An 18,815-nucleotide genomic window follows, 5' to 3' on the forward strand; every position below is an offset into this window, starting at 1 on the left:
AATAAAAGTCCCTCCGGTTTTAGGGCCAAATATGCAAAGACGCAGAGACCAACCAGACACACTGGCTAATTCAAAGACAGTCTCTGCAAAGTACCTGCTTAGAGAAATTCCACTCCGGAAGGAACCCGAAAGCTATACAGTAGTTCCCTTTTTCTTCATTTTATTACCGCGTTTGTGACCTACCTGAAGAACAATTATGGTAAGTAAATGTAAAAACCAGAGACTGCATTGGCCGGGAATCGAACCCGGGTCTCCCGCGTGGGAGGCGAGAATTCTACCACTGAACCACCAACGCCCGCTGGTCACAAACCCTGTGACCTTTCCCTGGAAAGAGGTAAGATACGGACTCAAGGTTTTCCCCGTTCTCTTTGGAAGATTAACGAACAAAAAAGACACTCAGAGCAAAGGCTTACAGTGGAGATTTGCATCAGGCAACACCACAAACTTAAGGCTTCGCATTAAAAGAGTTGACTTGAAAAAGCCTAATTTTGAAGTAGGCTCTGTGCAACTGGGTAACAAACCTCTGTAGGAAAACACCAGAAATTCAACCGGTTTCCTGTCTCTGGTGCTGTATCCAACGTGGGACTGTGGAAAGTTCTTGCCTCGCTTCTTGATATCTTCTCTTTGCCTTTCCGCCGCTTGGGGCCTTCCAAACCCTTTCCTCCCAACCTTAACACGAACATCAGTACTTTCCCCAAAAAGGCCTTCAGAACCCAGGGACCCCGGTTTGGAAAGCTGGACTCTTGGCACTATACCTGGGATACTCCCGGAGACCTGGGTGATAACTGAGCTTCTTTCTTCATATACCTATTTCGAACTCCTGGAAAACTCCAGGGATCAGATCTTGCTTTTAACTTCTTATGCCTTACAGAGACCAAAACAAGAGCGAAGAAATGGACGTTTCGCTTCAAGATTTTTTCCCTTCACCATGCCCTGGTCGGCCACCCAAGGAGGCCAGTTCAGGAAAAAACAGTCCCATTCGATTCCATTCGACTCTAGGTAGATGCTAGGATGTTACTCCTCTAGCTAATGTAAAGCGTTATTTTGCTGTTTGCCTTTGTCTGATATCCATGTTTTCACTCTCCTTCTTTTGTTTCTGATAAGCCTGATACAGATTTGCACCGCTCTCTTTGTTGTTGTTGTTTGTTTTCTTTTCTTTTTAAATGTTTCATTTCCAATTTTTACTTTAATTTCAGGGGTACATGTGGAGGATGTGCAGGTTTGTCTCATAGGTAAACCTGTGCCATGGTGGTTTGCTGCACATATCATCCCATTACCCAGGCACTAAGCCCAGCATCCATTAGCTCCTCTTTCTGCTGCTCTCCCCTCTTCCCAGCCTCACCCTCTGGCAGGCTCCAGTGTGTGTTGTCCCCACCCCCATCCTATCTGTCCAAGTGTTCTCATCATTCAGCTCCCACTGATGAGTGAGAACACGTGGTATTTCGTTTTCTGATCCTGCATTCGTGTGCTAAGGTTAATATGCACGGCTTTTAATATGTAACCCTTTTCTGTCCATTAAACTGTTAGAGCCAGCATTTCCTTTTCTATCCAATCTGAGAGATTTAGATCCATTATAATTAGCAGTAATTAGTGTTATGTTGGAGATGATGGGCATAGTTAGTCTCATTGCCAGCATTTCATTGTATGATTTCCCTGTTTTTGCTTTGTTTTTTAATGTCTCTTCCTGCTTTTCTTAACTAGACTGGTCTGTCTGGGTAAACTTTCTGTTTTCCTATACTGTTTTTGAAATTCCATGTCCTTAGCTCAGGACATATTATGGTGGCCACTCTGAGCAAGGCCCATACTGTCTATCCTTTCCTCTGTTTATCTGATTCCTATTCCCTTGTCCACTTCTAGAAACTCGTTCTGAGAAGTTTAGTATATGCTCTTTTATCCCACACTTTCTCTGCATATTTCAATAAGGGGATGTCTTTGAAAAACATACATTGTTCTTGGATGGGGATGTTAAAACAACTATGAAATGTGAGTTGGTTCCCCAAAACCCATTCCAGCCTCTTTACTCCATTCTGTGTACTAGCTTCTCAATTTTTCTATTCTAACATAAAGTTTGTGTAAAAAGGGGCAAGGGGAAAGAGTCAAGCCAATTTAAAATGAACAAAACACTTGAACAGTGTTTTTCCACAAAAGAAGCTTTCTTCATGTCCAAATGTCAAAAGAAAGAATTCTCAGCACCATTACTCATTCAGAAAACACAAATCTAAAATGCCATGAGACACCATTACATGCCCATCAGAATGGCCAACATTTAAGAGACAGGGAAAACCACTAGTCTATAAGAATGCAGAGCAAATATATCCCTTGTTGCTGGCAAGAGAATATGATAGTGCAACCATTCTAAAAGACTGATAGTTTCTGATACAGTTAAAACTACGCCTGCTCCATGACCCGGCCATTCCATTACTAGGTTTATACTCAAGAGAAATGAAGGCACAGGTCCATAAAAAGGCCCATAGTACAATATTCCTAAACACTTTATTCACAATAGTCAAAAGTAGAAATATCCCAATTGTCCATCAATGGTATTGTATTCGTCAATAACATCGAAAAGCTGAGATACATGCCATAAAATGGACGCATCTCAAAACCATCTTTGCATTAAAAAAAAAAAAAAAAAAAAAAACGCAGACAAAGTCAGTATATTCCTTTACGTGAATTTCAAGAAGAAGCAAAAGTAATCCATAGAGACAGAAATCAGAATGGTGATTGCCTACCTGGGGATGGGGTGAGGACTGACTGTAAAGGGGCTCTAATGACTTTTTGGGCTGGTGAAAATGATGTCCTATAACTTGATCTGGGTGATGGTTTCTTACATCAAAATGCACTGGGCTGTGCACTTAAGATTGGCACACTTTGGTCTGTGTGGATTATATTTCAGTCATTTACTGATAGCAAAAATAAATAAATAAAAACAGAAATAAAAATTTTGTGTTGGGCAATGACATTAAGTTTAGATTTTATTGTATTCTTTAGGCTTTACTTAAAATTCCCAGTTGGAGTGCAAACTCTCCTCATGTCCTTTCACTTGTTTCTGATTTGACCTTAAAAGGCCAAACCGATGTTTGAAATATCTGAACCAGAAAAACAGTATGGCCACATCGTGTCAATAAGGCTGACTGAGAAGGAGTAGCTCACGTTTTGGGTGTTACACTTGCTCAGAGAGGGAGCAAAAGCCCAGCCTTCAAGATGACCGGACCCCAGCGTGCAGGGCAGGGGTTCCTTCTATTCTCACCGCTGCACAGAGCTCGGAAGGCACGGGTAAGTTGTAAGCTCTCTAGTCGCAGGTAAAGAGCGCAGCCTAGGCAGAGGTTGCAGTCTAAAGGAAAGGAGGAGTGCCACGCCCCAGGAGGGATACTGCCTGGACTCGGATTTGACCCTTGGCCAAGATGCAGAGTACTAACCAATATAGGATCACAGGAAGCCGCCTGCTTTCTTCTTTAAATTTAATATAGGGCTGCTTCGGCCTAAGCGTCCTCATGATTTTCCTTCTTTCTTGGTGTCTCTCCATTTTTCCTCCCTTTCTCCCCACTCTGCTACAGGAGAAAAGATGAGGTTCATCTCTCAAGGATCCGGTCCTTCCCGCTGAACAAAGCTACTGGGAAGTTTCCTCGCCAGGGTTCCCGCCTCTACCGACTTCCTTGCTCTCCTCCTTGCAGTTCCCCCTTAGACCCACCCCATGCCCCGCTCCCGCCCTGGTGCCCCAAGCACCCACTCAAAAACAGCGCAGTTGAGCCCCTGCAGCTCCACCTGGCAGAAGGTTTACTGGAGGCCTCGCCCGTTGTCCGCCCCACGGGATGCCAGGAAATCAATCGGAATAAACGCTTTTTAAAAAGAACTTACTTCCCCTTCTCGACCAGCCTGGGCAACACGGCGAAATCCCGTCTCTATAAAAAATACAAAAAGTAGCCCGTCGTGTGGCTCACGCCTGTAGTCCCAGCTCCTCTGGGGGCTGAGGCAAGAAAATCGCTCTGCCCCAGGAGGTCGAGGCTGCAGTGAGCCGTGTTTGCACCTCTGCACTCCAGCCTGGGCGACCAAATCAGACCCTGTCTCAAAAACAAAACAAAACAAAACAAAACTTCCCCGTGGAAAAACAGTTCCTGATTTCTATTTTCAGAGCTCTTCAAAGGACTAAAAACTAAAGGCGACGATGGATTAATTCAAGTCCTAGTCGTGCGCCCTGGTGAGTGCCAGACCCTGTTTCCCGCGAAGGGACCCACCAGAGACCCTCACCACCATCCCTGCCCTGGTGGAGCCCCCGTGCGGCACACAGGAGCCGAAGACGGCAGCGGAAGCTCCGCAGCTGCCTCAGAAGCGACTGGCCAGGGTGGGCACAGGCTCCCTCAGTAGATGAAGGCGGCACAAAGAACCGGAAGAGGCATCCCGGGAGCCCACCAGGCGTCCTGCTTCCCTTGGGTCCCCAAGGCGGCCCCTCGGGCTCGGGTTGCGGACCGGGGCGTTTCCGGGGGCTTCTGAAGCAGGCGAGGGGCAGGGCGGGCGAAGGCCATACGGCTGTCCTTCGTGCTCTAGAATGTCCCAACGCGCGTGTCCAACACCACAATTCACCGCTCTAATCTCTCCAGTTTTCCAAGGACCTGGAACTTACACAGTCATCCTGCCGGGAGGGCCCTGAAGATTTGAGGGGATGGGGAGTTTGGGGAGTGCACCCTTCCTATAGCGCCCAGAAGAAGGCACGGAACGTGTTTCTGTGGCGCAATTCGTCAGACCGTTCTGCTGTTAACCGTAAAGGTTGGTGGTTCGAGTCGGGCCCTGGGCTTTTATTTTAACCTGTTTCTGTTGATTGGACAACCAACTCCTGATTGATCACAAGACACACGTGTCCCCACTTCCTATCCACCTTAAGTCTGAGGCTTAGCAAGGGCCACCGCACGCCATACCTGTCAAACTCAGGAATCCCACAGACCTTAGAAAGGATCTCGCTTGTGGTGTGATAAAAATCTTCCTTGCTCCCATGACTTGGCTCGGTGAGGTAGACATTTTGTGCTTCAAGTTTTTCATGTTTAATAATAGGAGGCCTATTACAGCAGTATCCTATCCCCAGGATGTGCCTGGGTTTACTGATTGCTCTATCAGTGATGTGACCAGTGGAATCAGTCATCCTCATGGTGATCCTCGCCATTGTTCGTGAAAACAGCATTTCTTCCTCAGTTTGTGCATGATTTATTTAACTCTTTTCAAAATGTTTTTGAAGTGAGGTGTGTTTCACGGTTTTAGGATTACAAATGATGCTACAATCACCATCATTCTTGTACACATATCTTCGGTCACTCATGCAGATATTTCTATAGTGTAGAGAACAAGATGTGCTATTTTTACATTATAGAATTTATTTAATGCTTCTAATTTGAGTACATTCTGCAAATTAATCTTTCATGGGAGTGGTACCAAATCATATTCCAATTTGTTTCCCAATTCTGTCAGTGTCCCTTTTGTCATTTATTTGCTGGCACAACAAACTTTCTACACATCGATGTATGATATTCCAGCCTTGGTCACCCAGACTGGAGTGCAGTGGTGCAAACATGGCTCACTGCAGCCTGGACCTCCTGAGGCAGAGCGATTTTCTTGCCTCAGCGCCGCAAGGAGCTGGGACCACAGGTATGTGCCACACGATAGGCTAATTTTTGTATTTTTTTGTAGAGATGGGATTTTGCCGTGTTGCCCAGGCTGGTCACGAGGGGAGAGGCACCCTCCTGGCTTAACTGAGGGGTTATACAACAGAAGGACATGGTGGACATCACACACAGATACTCTTTGACCTAGGATGAACTGATAAACTTCTAAGATATTTTAAAGTCCTGCAACATCCGTGATTGTTTTCTGTGATGACCAAGTCACACTGGTCAGGAGAAGATGCGCCACAGTGACCTCTTGGAAAGTTTTCTGTCAAGTCCCCTTATACAAGGGGAGCAAAATCACAAAGGTCCCAGGCGATTTTTTCTTCTCCCCTTTCCTCTTTTCTTCATAAATCTTGGTTTTGCTTTTATTTGCCAAAACCAATCTAATGCCCATTCTCCCTCCTATACGATGGTAAATTAGCATGCAGATAGCTGTCCCTGTATTATTATTTGATAGATTTTTTTCAGGGGTTGTGTCCATAACAATTAGCCTATCTGAGAAACATCACTGGAGCCAACAGAACCCTCCACCCTACAGGCATCTTGTGAAGGCCTGAACGCTCAGAGCTATTAGCTCCTGTTCCCTTGGTTCTTCTAATGAATATCATGAATAGAAATTGAGCTCTTTGGCTTTTACCCACTAAGTATGGCTATAGTACAGGTCTCTCTCTCCCTCTATGTCTTCTCTCTCTCGTACTGTTTCTTTCTCATTTTTGCATTATTATTTTCTGCCATCAGTGGCACCAGTGTGGGTTTCTGGTTTTGATGTTATGAAGTGAACTTCTGGGGACAATCTCTGTTAGGTGGTGGTTGACAAGGATCCATTCCCTGACTGGCAGTACATGACAGCTAATCTAGTCTGCGAGGCTTTCTTGATTGTCCATTATCCTAAAGATTCTGGTCTTTCCTGACATTTGAGACTGCAGCGATGAGAATTTTTTCATATCTTGTCTTTCTGATGTTTGGTAAAAGTCTTATGGACATAGTAGTTGTCAATATCTGCAAGAATGGCATCTCTATAATAAGGATGATCTTAATACACAATGTGCCACACCCCATTTCATAGGAACTCTTGGCTCCAGGAAAGTGCTATACCTAAATGGATCTTGGCACAGGAAGGAAACTAAATTCCTAGCATGTGAGGGGCAGCTTTCCTTGATGGGCATATTCACATTTTTCATAGCTGAAAAATATCGAATTAATCTCCTCTAAGGATTGTGTAAATTACAGTACAGGAAGGAGAAAAAAGACAATTATTACATCCCAAGTAAGCAACTGAGTCAGCAACATGAGCATTTCTGATAATTATACAAATCAAGACCTCATAATTTCCTGTAACTTAAGCAAGTCCAGCCCTTAGTAAAAACGGTAGAAAAGCAATGACCTGTAACAGTTGTCAGAATGAAAAATGGAGCCACTTATGCCAAATCCTAACAAAATTGAATCAGGAGATCACAAAGGAGGGGTGCTCACACACACATGCCCATGACAAAAAACTACCACAAGAACTGCCTGAAAACCACAACTTTGCACAAAGGCCACCACAACCTTACCCAAAGAATCTCTCTGCAAGGACATCTGCCCAGCAACTGCCTATTCAGCCTTGGACCGATGCTGCCCTTGCCTTTATTCCTTGTGGCCAAGGATAATGGTTTCTAAACAACCATGTGACCTTTCTCATTTCGGCTGTGAAAGGTTCCCCTTCTCAGCCTGCCGGGATGCGCCTATGGGTCCTCATACCGTAGTGTGCGGATCCCGTATTGAAATCCTCTGTTTATTCCCAAACATTCATTTCTTTGGAGAACCACCCTCTCTTGGTTGTTATTTTAGGTTGGCAACTTCGTCCTCTGGAAAAGAGAATAACCTGTTAGACTCAAAATTGTATATTTTTATATATATTTTAAATATATTTGATATATTTTTACATAAAAGCCATGACAAAATGACAATCCACAAGTGGCAATGGTATGTAGGGGTTAGGGAGAGACTCCATAAGGTCAAAATTAACCTCACTTTATTTATTTATTTTTATTTTTTTGAAATGGAGTTTCACTCCTGTTGCCCAGGCTGGAGTGCAATGGTGGGATCTTGGCTCACTGCAACATCCACCTGCCAGGTTCAAGCAATTCTCCTGCCTCAGCCTCCTGAGTAGCTGGGATTACGGGCATGCACCACCATGCCCAACTAATTTTCTGCATTTTTAGTAGAAATGGGGTTTCACCATGTTATCCAGGCTGGTCTCAAACTCCTGAGCTCAGGTGATCTGCCCACCTCGGCCTCCCAAAGTGTGGGATTACAGGGGTGAGCCACTGTGCCTGGGCAACCTTACTTTCAATGAAACTCTCACATGTTGCTACTATAAGAGAAAGGAAGACAATGTTACGCTGGAATACATTAAATGTCGTGGGATAAACAGGCAGGACATGATGCTAAATTTATTAGTCACTCTTATTGAGAGTATTTGTGAAGATTAATTCTTCTGTTAGTTTGAATGGTCCATGGGGTGCCCAGATATTTGGTTAAACAATATTTCTCACTGTGTTTCTGAGAGTGTTTCTGGATGAGATTGATATTTGAATCAGTAAACTGCGTAAAGCAGATTGCTCTCCCCAGTGTGAGTGGGCCTCATCCAACCCACAGAAGGCTTGAATAGAATGAAAGGCTAAGAAAGAAGTCTTTCTGCTCCACTGCCTTTGAGCTGGGACATCAGTCTTCTGCTTTGGGCCTCAGACTTGGTAGAGAACTACATTCGACTCTCCTGGGTCTAGAGCTTACTCAGTGTAGACCTCGGACTTCTCTGCTTCCATAATCACATTAGCCAATATAAATCTCTCTCTCTCTCTCTCTCTCTCTCTCTCTCTCTCTCTCTGTGTGTGTGTGTGTGTGTGTGTGTGTGTGTATCCTGCTTGTTTTCATTCTCTGGAGAGCTCAGACTAATGTAGTAATATATGCCTCTCGCCAGTCTTTGTCTCTATGCTTTTAAAAGGTATAAAATAAATAAGTAAACAAAACCCTGGAGGATTCTCAAAGAGGAACAGCAAAGGAAGTGAATTCTGACAGGTTTTGCACCGAGGACATTCAGGTGTGAGGAAAACATGAAAACCACTATGCTAGGGAAAGCAAATGCTGTTGAGAATGTCTCACAAACACAACCTACATGTCAGGAGGTAGGGTTGGCCCACAGGGTGGGCACATTTTACTTTAATTGCACTTTCGGTGGAACTTAAGATGAATCTAGGACTTTCACGATGGACGTGTCTATATCTGTGTGTGTGTATACATACACACATAGAGTGTGTGTATATATATTACATATAGTTGTGTATATTATGTATAGTATATATATTATATATATACAGAGAGAGAGAGAGAGTCTTGCCATCTTATCCAGGCTGGTCTCCAACTCTGGGCCTCAATTGATCGTCCCACCTCCCCCTCCCAAAGTGCTCAGATTACAGGCATGAGCCACCTCACCCAGCCCATTTTCATATTTTTAATTTAGTTCAACTATTTTGGAAGACAGTGTGGCAATTTCTCAAGGATCTAGAATCAGAAATACCATTTGACCCAGCAATCCCATTACTGGGTGTATACCTGAAGGATTATAAATCATTCTACTATAAAGACACATGCACACATGCACTATTCACAATAGCAAAGACTTGGAACCAACCCAAAGGCCCATCAATGATAGACTGGATAAAGAAAATGTGGCACATACACAGCATGGAATACTATGCAGCCATAAAAAAGAAAGCGTTCATGTCCTTCCGAGGGACATGGATGAAGCTGGAAACCATCATTCTCAGCAAACTAACAGGAATAGAAAACCAAACACTGCAGGTTGTCACTCATAAGAGGAAGTTGAAAAATCAGAACACATGGACACATGGAGGGGAACATCACACATTGGGGCCTGTAGGGGGTGGGGGGCAAAGGGAAGGATAGCATTAGGAGAAATACCTCATGTAGATGATGGGTTGATGGGTGCAGTAAATCACCATGGCATGTGTATAGCTATGTAACAAACCTGGACGTTCTGCACATGTATCCCAGAACTTAAAGTATAATAAAAGTTTTTAAAATTTAAATACACATTCCAAAAATTATATAACAAGTACAGGAAGCCTCCTTTATGCCAGTTTTACAAAAACAGAAAAGATGATATATCAATGACAAGGCATCAAAGTGGCAACATATTAAAGTAGTGAGAGAGAGAAAAAAAGTTATTCTGGAATTCTAAGCCACAACGAAAAATCTTCCAAAAATGTGACTGAAATAAGGACATTTAAAGACATACAAAAAATGAGGCCAGGTGCGGTGGCTCACGCGTGTATCCCAGCACTTTGGGAGGCCAAGGCAGGCAGATCACTTGAGGTCAGGGAGTTGGAGACCAGCTTGGCCAACATGGCAAAACTTTGTCTCTACTAAAAATACAAAGATTAGCCAGGTGTGGTGGCACATGCCTATAATCCCAGCTACTCGGGAGGCTGAGGCATGAGAATCACTTGTACCCAGGAGATGGAAGTTGCAGTGAGCCCAGATCATGCCACTGTACTCCAGCCTGGGTGACAGAGTGAGACTCCATCTCAAAAAAAATACAAATAAAAATAAAGACATACAAATAAATGAAAGCATTCACTGACCCACACTATAACAAACATTAAAGGAGTCCTCCAGGCCTAAGGATAAGGATATCAGACAGAAATCTGGACCTACACAAAGAAATGGAGATGCCTGGAAATCGCTATGTATGTACTTAGATGTTGGGGTTTAGAACACGTCTAAAATCAAAATACATGACAACACTAGCATTAAGGCCAGAAAGGGAAGTATAATGTCACTTGAGGGCAAACTGATAAATACATATTCTAGAAACCTTAAAGCTATCACTGACATAATAAAAGAAAGAATTATAGCTAATAAGCCAAAAAAGGAAAGAAAATGGAATGATACAAAAAAACCATGTAATCACTATGCTGGAACAACTGCTCTCCAGGCCTCTACCCTATAAAATACACCAGTGGCCAATGAGAAATGCACAAGAATGACGACCGCAGCATTGTTTGCAATCATAAAGTCATGGAAACAACATAATTTCAAAGATACATGAAAAGGGTTTTATTTATTAAACAAACACAACAATTGAACAAAACAAACAATGGAAGCAAGTCCTTTTGCCAAGAGGAACACAGAGGGTCATGATGGTGCTACTCCTCCAAGGATTTCAGGGGTCCCAGACGCCTAGTTTTGAGTCTGATTTTTCTGGAAGATCTTATTCTTGGGGAGCTACAGATTCTCTCGTTTCGGGCTCTTTCAGGTTCTATCTCCATTTTCCTCTCAATTCCTCCCCATTCTGCTACAATAAAAAAACAGTTCTCACCTCCGGAAGATCCCGCCTGTGCCTCCCCAGGAGCCTTTCAGGAGATCTGCATGTCTGTTCCACCGCTCCCCAGCTTCTTTCCCTGCTTTTGCTTTTCCCTTCCCCCGCTCCCGCCCTCCCGCCCCACCACCCACCACCGCCTGACCACCGCCCAGCTGAGATTCTCTATTTATTCTCCACCGCGCAGAAGGTGCACTGGAGGCCCCGCCCGTTGCCCGCCCCGCGGGGTGCCGAGAAATCAACCCGAATAAACGCTTTGTAAAAAGAACTTCCCCATGGAAAAATCTCTCATGATTTCCATTCTCAAGCCTCTTCAAAGGACTAAAAGCTAAAGGCGACGATGGAGTCATTCAACAAGTCCTAGTCGTGCGCCCTGGTGAGTGCCAGACCCTGCTCCCCGCGAGGGGACCCACGAGCGACCCTCGCCACCATCCCTGCCCTGGTGGAGCCCCCGTGCGGGACACAGGATTCGAAGATGGCAGCGGCAGCTCCGCAGCGGCCCCGGAAGCGACTGGGCCGGGTGGGCACAGGCTCCCTCACTGAGTGAAGGCGGCGCAGAGAACCGGAAGAGCCATCCCGGGAGCCCACTGGGCGTTCAGCTTCCCTTGGGGCCCCCAGGCGGCTCGGGCCCGGGTCGCGGACCTGGGAGTTTCCGGGGGCTTCTGAAGCAGGCGAGGGGCAGGGCGGGCGAAGGCCATTTGGCTGTCCTTCTGGCTCCAGAATCTCCCGCGCAGGTGTCCAACGTGACCAGAGCGATTCACCGCTCTAATCGCTCGGGTTTTCCAAGGCGTTGCTCTATCGTCCTGCCAGGCGAGCCCTGAGGCTGGAAGGGATAAGCGCAGTTTGTTAAAGGCGCCCTTCCCATAATGCGCGGCAAAATAAGTAGTTCCTGTCTCTGTGGCGCAATCGGTTAGCGCGTTCGGCTGTTAACCGAAAGGTTGGTGGTTCGAGCCCACCCAGGGACGCTTGCTCACGCCTTTTAAAGCGTTTGTGTATTATCGATCACTAGAGAATCTCCCCCGTTCGTGTATTATCCATCACTAGAGAATCTGCCCTTTTTCTTCCCATAGTCCCAAATCCTAAAGGTTGGTGGTTCCAGGCCAGCCAGGGATACCCACTGCAGGGAGGGTTTTTATCTTCCCAGGATTCTAGGCACAGTTAACAGAGATCCCTGTCAAGGGCCACTCCCCAGACCCCACACACCTCCACCTCACAGATCCATTCAGACAGAGCATCTGCTGAAATGTCATGCTGTCTTGTGCCTGTGTACAAGAAACAGAGACCAAACGAGTCACTTTTGGTGCCGATAAAATCCTCATGCTGCCCCTTATAGGCTTGGATGGGTTATATGCCAGCCTCAATTTTTTCATTTTTAATAGGAGGCCTGGAGAGATGTCCCATCCCCGGGATGTGCTGGATTTACTGATTGCTCTATCAATGATATGGATAGAAAGTGGAATCATTCATCATCATCATAATCCTCTCCATCATTTTTGAAAACAGCATTTCTTATCTGTCAGTTTGTGCATGATTTATTTAACCCTTTTCAAAATGTGTTTGAAATGAGGTTGGCTTCATGGTTTTAGGATTTCAGAGAATCCTGAAATCGTCATTCTTGCACACATACCTTTGGCCACTGATAGTTCTATAGTAGCGTAGAGAACTGGATGTGCCACTGCTATATTACAGGCTTTTTAATGTTTATTTTTAGTTTTTGTGAGAGGATCTCATTCTGTCTCTCAGGCTGGAGTGCAGTGGCCTGATTGTGTCTCCCTGTAGCCTTGACTTCTCGGGCTCAAGCGATCCTCCCAGCTCTCAGCCTTCCCAGTAGCTGGGACTACAGGCGTGGGCCATTATGCCCTGTTAGTTTTCGTATGTTTTGTAGAGAAGGGGTTTCACCATGTTGCCCAGGCTGGTCTCCAAACTCCTGGGCTCAAGCAGCTCCGCAGCCTTGCAAAGTGCCAGGATTTACAGGCACGAGCAACTTCAATGAATCTTTTGTAATGTCTCTAACTTGAGCACTTTTAGCAAATTTATCTTCTGCGGGAGAGGTACCAATTCATATTCCAATTTATTTCTCAACTCTAATACTGTCCCTTTTTGTCATTTACTTGCTGGCATAACAAACTTTCTCCCCCTTCCCCCACATTTTTTAGACTAGGTCTCACTCTGTCACCCAGGATGGAGGGCAGTGGTATGATCTCAGGTCACTGCAGCCTCTACCCCCTGGGCTCTAGTGATCCTCCCACCTCAGCCTCCAGAGTAGCTGGATCTACAGACATGCACCACCACATTCAGCTTTTTTGTTTTTTTTTTTGTAGAGATAGGGCCTTGCTGTGTTGCCCAGGTTGGTATCCAACCTGGGAGCTCAAGAGATCTATTTGTCTCAGCTTCCCACAGTGCTGGAACTTCAGGTGTGAGCCACTGTGCTGGCCATGAGCCCATGATATTCTAATACGGGGACAGGTGCCTTCCTGGCTTAACTAAGGGGAGGGTACAACAGAAGGATATGGTGGACATTACACATAGATATTCTGTTGCATAGGATGGACAGCTAAACTTGTAAGACATTTTCATTTCTTTTCTTTTCTTTTTTGAGACAAGGTTTTTCTCTGTTGCCCAGGCTGCAGTGCAGTGGCGCAATCACAGTTCACTGCAGCCTGAACCTCCTGGGCTCCAGTGATCCTCCCACCTTAGCCTTCCAAGTAGCTGAGACTACAGGTATGCACCATCATATATGGTTATTAAGCAAAATAATAATTCTGTAGAGATGTGGTCTCACTAAATTGCCCAGGCTGGTCTCCAACTCCTGGGCTCAAGTGATCCTCCTGCTTCGGCCTCCCAAAGTGCTGTGCTGAGATTACTGGCATGAGCCACCATGGTCAGCCCTGTTTCTTTTTAAAATTTACTTATTTTGAATCAATATTTTATTTTCTCTGGAAAGAGAAAGGGAACAAGTGTTTTCCAGAAACAGGCATATGATATGGGCCCAATGATACCCTGATCCACCCCTTAGGCTTCAATTACCCTTTTTAAAGTAGTTCATAAGCTGACTTGTTGGAATTCAGACAAAATGATAGCATGGGGAAAGCAGTGTATTGAAAACTATTGCCTACGATTGTGCAAAAGGTTTATTCTTGCTGTACTGTCTGTTCTGGCCCAAACATAATCCTGGAAAACCCCTTCACGTGTCACAGGGACTTTGTACCTTTAGGACCCTTTGAGACGTGGCAGTTAGACTTTATCCAGCTGTCTCCATCTCAGGGTCACAGATACCTTCTGGTGGTAATTTGTATGTGCTCTCAATGGGGTGAAGCATTTCCATGCCAATGAGCCACAGCCCAAGTAGCAGGTAGACTGTGATTAGAAAAAATCATTCCTCATGGGGAGTGCCATCTGATCTCCATAGCAACCAAGGAACAAACTTTATCAGTCAGGTAGTTGGATCCATTTGCAACGTTTGGCCTATGTCCCAACATTTCCATTGTGCCTATCACCCCTAATCCTCTGGACTGATGCGACTCAATAATGATACAATAAAAATTCAATTGACAAAACTAACAGAAGTTTTTAACCTTCCCTGGCCAAAGATCCCCCACTGTTTCTGGAAAACTTTCACTCTCTCCCTTTGAAATTAGAACAGGAAGACTCATGTAGTGGTTAGATGAAGGGGCTTATGAACCTGTACTGTACTTCTTAAAGGTAACATTCTCCATCATTGCTAAGGTCTCACAAGACTTCTTACCAAGAGCTCCAAATTAATAAAGGATGCCTTTCATAATGAGCTGCTGGGAGATGAAAATATCAAACATTGTGGCCTATAATCTGGAGATGTTGTTTACTGGAAACATCAAATAAAATATTCCCTCCAAGCCCACTGGAGGGCACCAAATAGATATTATTAATATGAATGTTTTCCTTTCTTTCTTTCTTTTCTTTCCTTCCTTCCTTCCTTCCTTCCTTCCTTCCTCCTTTCCTCCTTTCCTCCTTCCTTTCCTTCTTTCTCTCTCTCTCCCCCTCTCTTTCTCTTTCTTTCTTTCTCTGTCTCTCTCCCCCTCTCTCTTTTCTCTTTCTCTCTCTCTCTCTCTCTCTCTCTTTCTTTTTTTGTTGAGATGGGGACTCCCTCTGTTGCCCAGGCCGGAATGCAGTGGCGCAATTATGACTCATTGGAGCCTTTAACTCCTGGGGTCAAGCCATCTTCCTTCCTGAGTCTCCCAAGTAGCTGGGACCAGAGGTGTGAGTCACGGCACCTGGCTCACATCAGGTATTATTGCCCAATCTCTGTGGCAGTAAAGATAAGGGCGTTGACACACAGATTCATGTTTCTCATATCTAAAAGGCAGCTCTCCAGAGTGGACATCTGTCAGTGAGGTTTTCACTTACAGGTGACCTGCAGTATCCCTGACCAAGATGGCAAGTAGCTGACATCTGTTGTAGCCGACTTCCAGATGTCATATATAACTGGGCTGTATAACCAGTTATTCACAATTCCAGTGCTAACTGCAACTGAAAGGGTTGATCTCTTTTTCTGTTTGCTGGAATATGTACACCATTAGGGCTCCTTTAAGTTATAGGGGTCCTCTCCTTGTGGTTTTGGTACTATCACCCTATATGCATATTCTCTAAAGATATGACACACTAGTCCTATTGCGTGTATGTGTGTATATATATATACCTACACACATAGCAAAATGCCTGTGATTAGACTGTTGTTTTACTGTCCCTAATTAATTTGATTACAGCAGGGAGGGATAATTCTCTCATCAGAATCTCACAAACCATTGCCACTGTGGGAAATTTGACAAGGTGCTGGGTTTGCTACCTTAAACCACCAACCACCTTTGGCCGTAATGACCATTGGTACATCCTGTGCTAAATTTCACCAGTATTCCCCCTGATTACACTCACGATGCAACTCAGGATCACATCAAGCAAAAGCTCTTTATCGAATCTGTCTGACTCTTCCTAACCTTCCTGCCCCACGTCTCAGTTTAACCCATCATAATTGTACTGTCAAAATAACTGCCTGTAATCCCAGCACTTTGGGAGGCCGAGGCAGGAGGATCACTTGAGCCCAGAAGTTTGAGACTAGCTTCCTGGGCGAAATGGTGAAACAATGTCTCTACAAAATATAAAAAAATTAGCCAGGCATGGTGGCACCCAACTGTAGTCCCAGCTACTCAGGAGTATGAGGTGAGAGGATGACTTGAGCCCAGGAGTTCGAGCCTGCAGTGAATTCTGTTGACACCACTGCAGTCCAGACTGGGCAAAAGAGTGAGACCCTGTCTCAGAAAGTAAATAAATAAGCTGGGTGTGGTGGTGTGTGCCTGTAACTCCAGCACTTGGGAAGCTGAGGTAGGATGATTCATTGAGCCCTGAAGGTCAAGAGATCAAGACTGTACTGGGCTGTGATGTTGCCACAGCACTCCAGCCTGGGCAACAGTGAGACGCCGGCTGCAAAAACAAAAAACAAAAAACAAAAAACCAGAGACAACACCAACCAAACAAAAAATTGCCGCCTCATTCTGAAATGACAGTGGTGAACACCATGATGCTATTGGAAAGCTAAGACAAAAACACTCCCTCCTGCTATCAGGATCCAACCTGCCCTCTTGCTCTAACATGTGTGACCCATGTTTTAAATGCTGAAAGCTGATGTAGCTAAATTATACTACACTTACCTGTTCTGCACCAGCATTTATTTTGTCTCTGGAGGAGATCACCATTCATGGCCCTTAAATGTCTAAAGACATGGAATGATGAAGTGCAATGTCTTTTAGGATATTTGGTCATGCCTATACGTGTATACCTCTAAAGAAACCCAATATTGGATGAGTGGGGAGGCTGAGGCGGGTGGATCACCTGAGGTCAGGGGTACGAGACCAGCCTGGCCAACATTGTGAAACCCTGTCTCTACTAAAAATGCAAAAATTAGCTGGGTATGGTGGTGTTCACATGTACTCACAGCTACTCAGGAGGCTGAGGTAGGAGAATCACTTGAACCTGGGAGGCAGAGGTTGCAGTGAGCCAAGATTATGCCACTGCACTTCAACCTAGGAGATAGAGCAAGGCTCCATCTCAAAAAAAAAAAAAAAAATTGGAGGCCGGGCGCGGTGGCTCAAGCCTGTAATCCCAGCACTTTGGGAGGCCGAGACGGGCGGATCATGAGGTCAGGAGATCGAGACCATCCTGGCTAACACGGTGAAACCCCGTCTCTACTAAAAATCCAAAAAAAAACTAGCCGGGCGAGGTGGTGGGCGCCTGTAGTCCCAGCTACTCCGGAGGCTGAGGCAGGAGAATGGCGTGAACCCGGGAGGCGGAGCTTGCAGTGAGCTGAGATCCGGCCACTGCACTCCAGCCCAGGAGACACAGCAAGACTCCGTCTCAAGAAAAAAAAAAAAAAAAAAAAAAAAATTGGAAGAGTATTCTCAAACTTTTCACTAGGCAGGTCCACCACTCTATTTTAGTAATAGTTGGAGAGCCTATTGGGAGAAAACTTGCTAATTATCTGCCTGGCCATTAAGAAGATAGCTCCAAACTTTTTTGGGGGAGCACGTTTTTGCTTTGATAGGATGTTGCTTCCCATGGTTAGAAATCCTTCTTTTACCTCAGGTAACATTGCTGATAAAAATTGAACATGGTGGCTCTGGCCTATAATCCCAGTGATTCAGAGGCTGAGCTGGAAGGATCATTAAAATCCAGGAGTTCCAGTGTGCAGTGAGCTATGATGGTGACATTGCACTCCAGCCTGGGTGACAGAGCCACTCCTACTCTCTGAAAAAAAAATAGAGTCCAGGCTTGGTGGCCTATGCTTGTAATCCCAGCACTTTGAGAGGCTCGGGTGGGAGGATTGCTTGAGCTCAGGAATTGGGGACCATCCTGAGCAAGATAGGGAGACCCTGTCTTTCAACAAACAAACAAAACAAACAAACAAACAAAAACAAAATTAGCCAGGCATAGCGGTGTGTGTCTGTAGTCCCAGCTACTTGGGAGGCTGAGGTGGGAGGATTGCTGGAGCGAGGGAAGTGGAGGCTGCAGTGAGCCAAGACTGCACCACTGCACTCTAGCCTAGGCAACACAGCAAGACTGTGTCTTAAAAAAAAAAAAAGAAAGAAAGACAAAAGAAAGAAACAAATATTGCTGATGAAACTGTAGCCTCCTTCACAGCTCAACAAAAAGCTATGTATTCACTGGCTAAGGTTGTATTAGATAATCGCATCACTTTAGATGATACATATTTTCAAAGACAATATTATCCTTATTTAAAAATGGGTAGAACCTGGGCACGGTGGCTCACACCTGTAATCCCAGCACTTTGGCAGGCCGAGGCGAGTGGGTCACCTGAGGTCAGGAGTCCGAGATCAGCCTGGCCAACACAGTGAAACCCCGTCTCTACTAAAAATACAAAAATTAGCCAGGCGCAGTGGCGTGTGCCTGTAGTCCCATCAAGTTGGGAGGCTGTGGCAGGAGAATCGCTTGAACCCAGGAGGCAGAGGTTGCAGTGAGCCGAGATTGTGCCACTGCACTCCAGCCTGGGAGACAGAGAAAGTCTGTCTGAACAAAACAAAACAAAACAAAAACAATGGGTAGATACAACAGCACTTATGAGAGTTCATAAAAGGAATTGTACATTGTCGACTGATAGTGTGGAGAGAGCAGCCGTCTGCCCACCTGGTTGTGATCTCTGCACAATACTTGCCCACAACCTCCTCTTCCACTTAGTACAACACAGCCCAGAACACACAAGGGGAGAGCTGCAGCCACAGCAGCCTCCACAG

At 45.2% G+C, this 18,815-nt stretch overlaps 2 non-coding genes and 2 pseudogenes across 2 annotated transcripts; 2 read left to right on the forward strand and 2 right to left on the reverse strand.

The window, feature by feature from the left end:
* Positions 1 to 224: 224 nt before the first annotated feature.
* TRNAG-CCC lies at positions 225 to 295 on the reverse strand. The gene has a single exon. It is a non-coding gene; the product is annotated as a tRNA-Gly (tRNA).
* A 234-nt stretch (positions 296 to 529) lies between these two features.
* Positions 530 to 4,656, forward strand: LOC113223466 (annotated as a pseudogene).
* A 6,104-nt stretch (positions 4,657 to 10,760) lies between these two features.
* Positions 10,761 to 11,948, reverse strand: LOC113223467 (annotated as a pseudogene).
* TRNAN-GUU lies at positions 11,929 to 12,002 on the forward strand. The gene has a single exon. It is a non-coding gene; the product is annotated as a tRNA-Asn (tRNA).
* The last annotated feature ends 6,813 nt before the right edge of the window (positions 12,003 to 18,815 follow it).

Source organism: Piliocolobus tephrosceles, unplaced genomic scaffold (genome assembly GCF_002776525.5).
Source record: "Piliocolobus tephrosceles isolate RC106 unplaced genomic scaffold, ASM277652v3 unscaffolded_41459, whole genome shotgun sequence".
In the NCBI taxonomy this organism is placed as follows: domain Eukaryota; kingdom Metazoa; phylum Chordata; class Mammalia; order Primates; family Cercopithecidae; genus Piliocolobus; species Piliocolobus tephrosceles.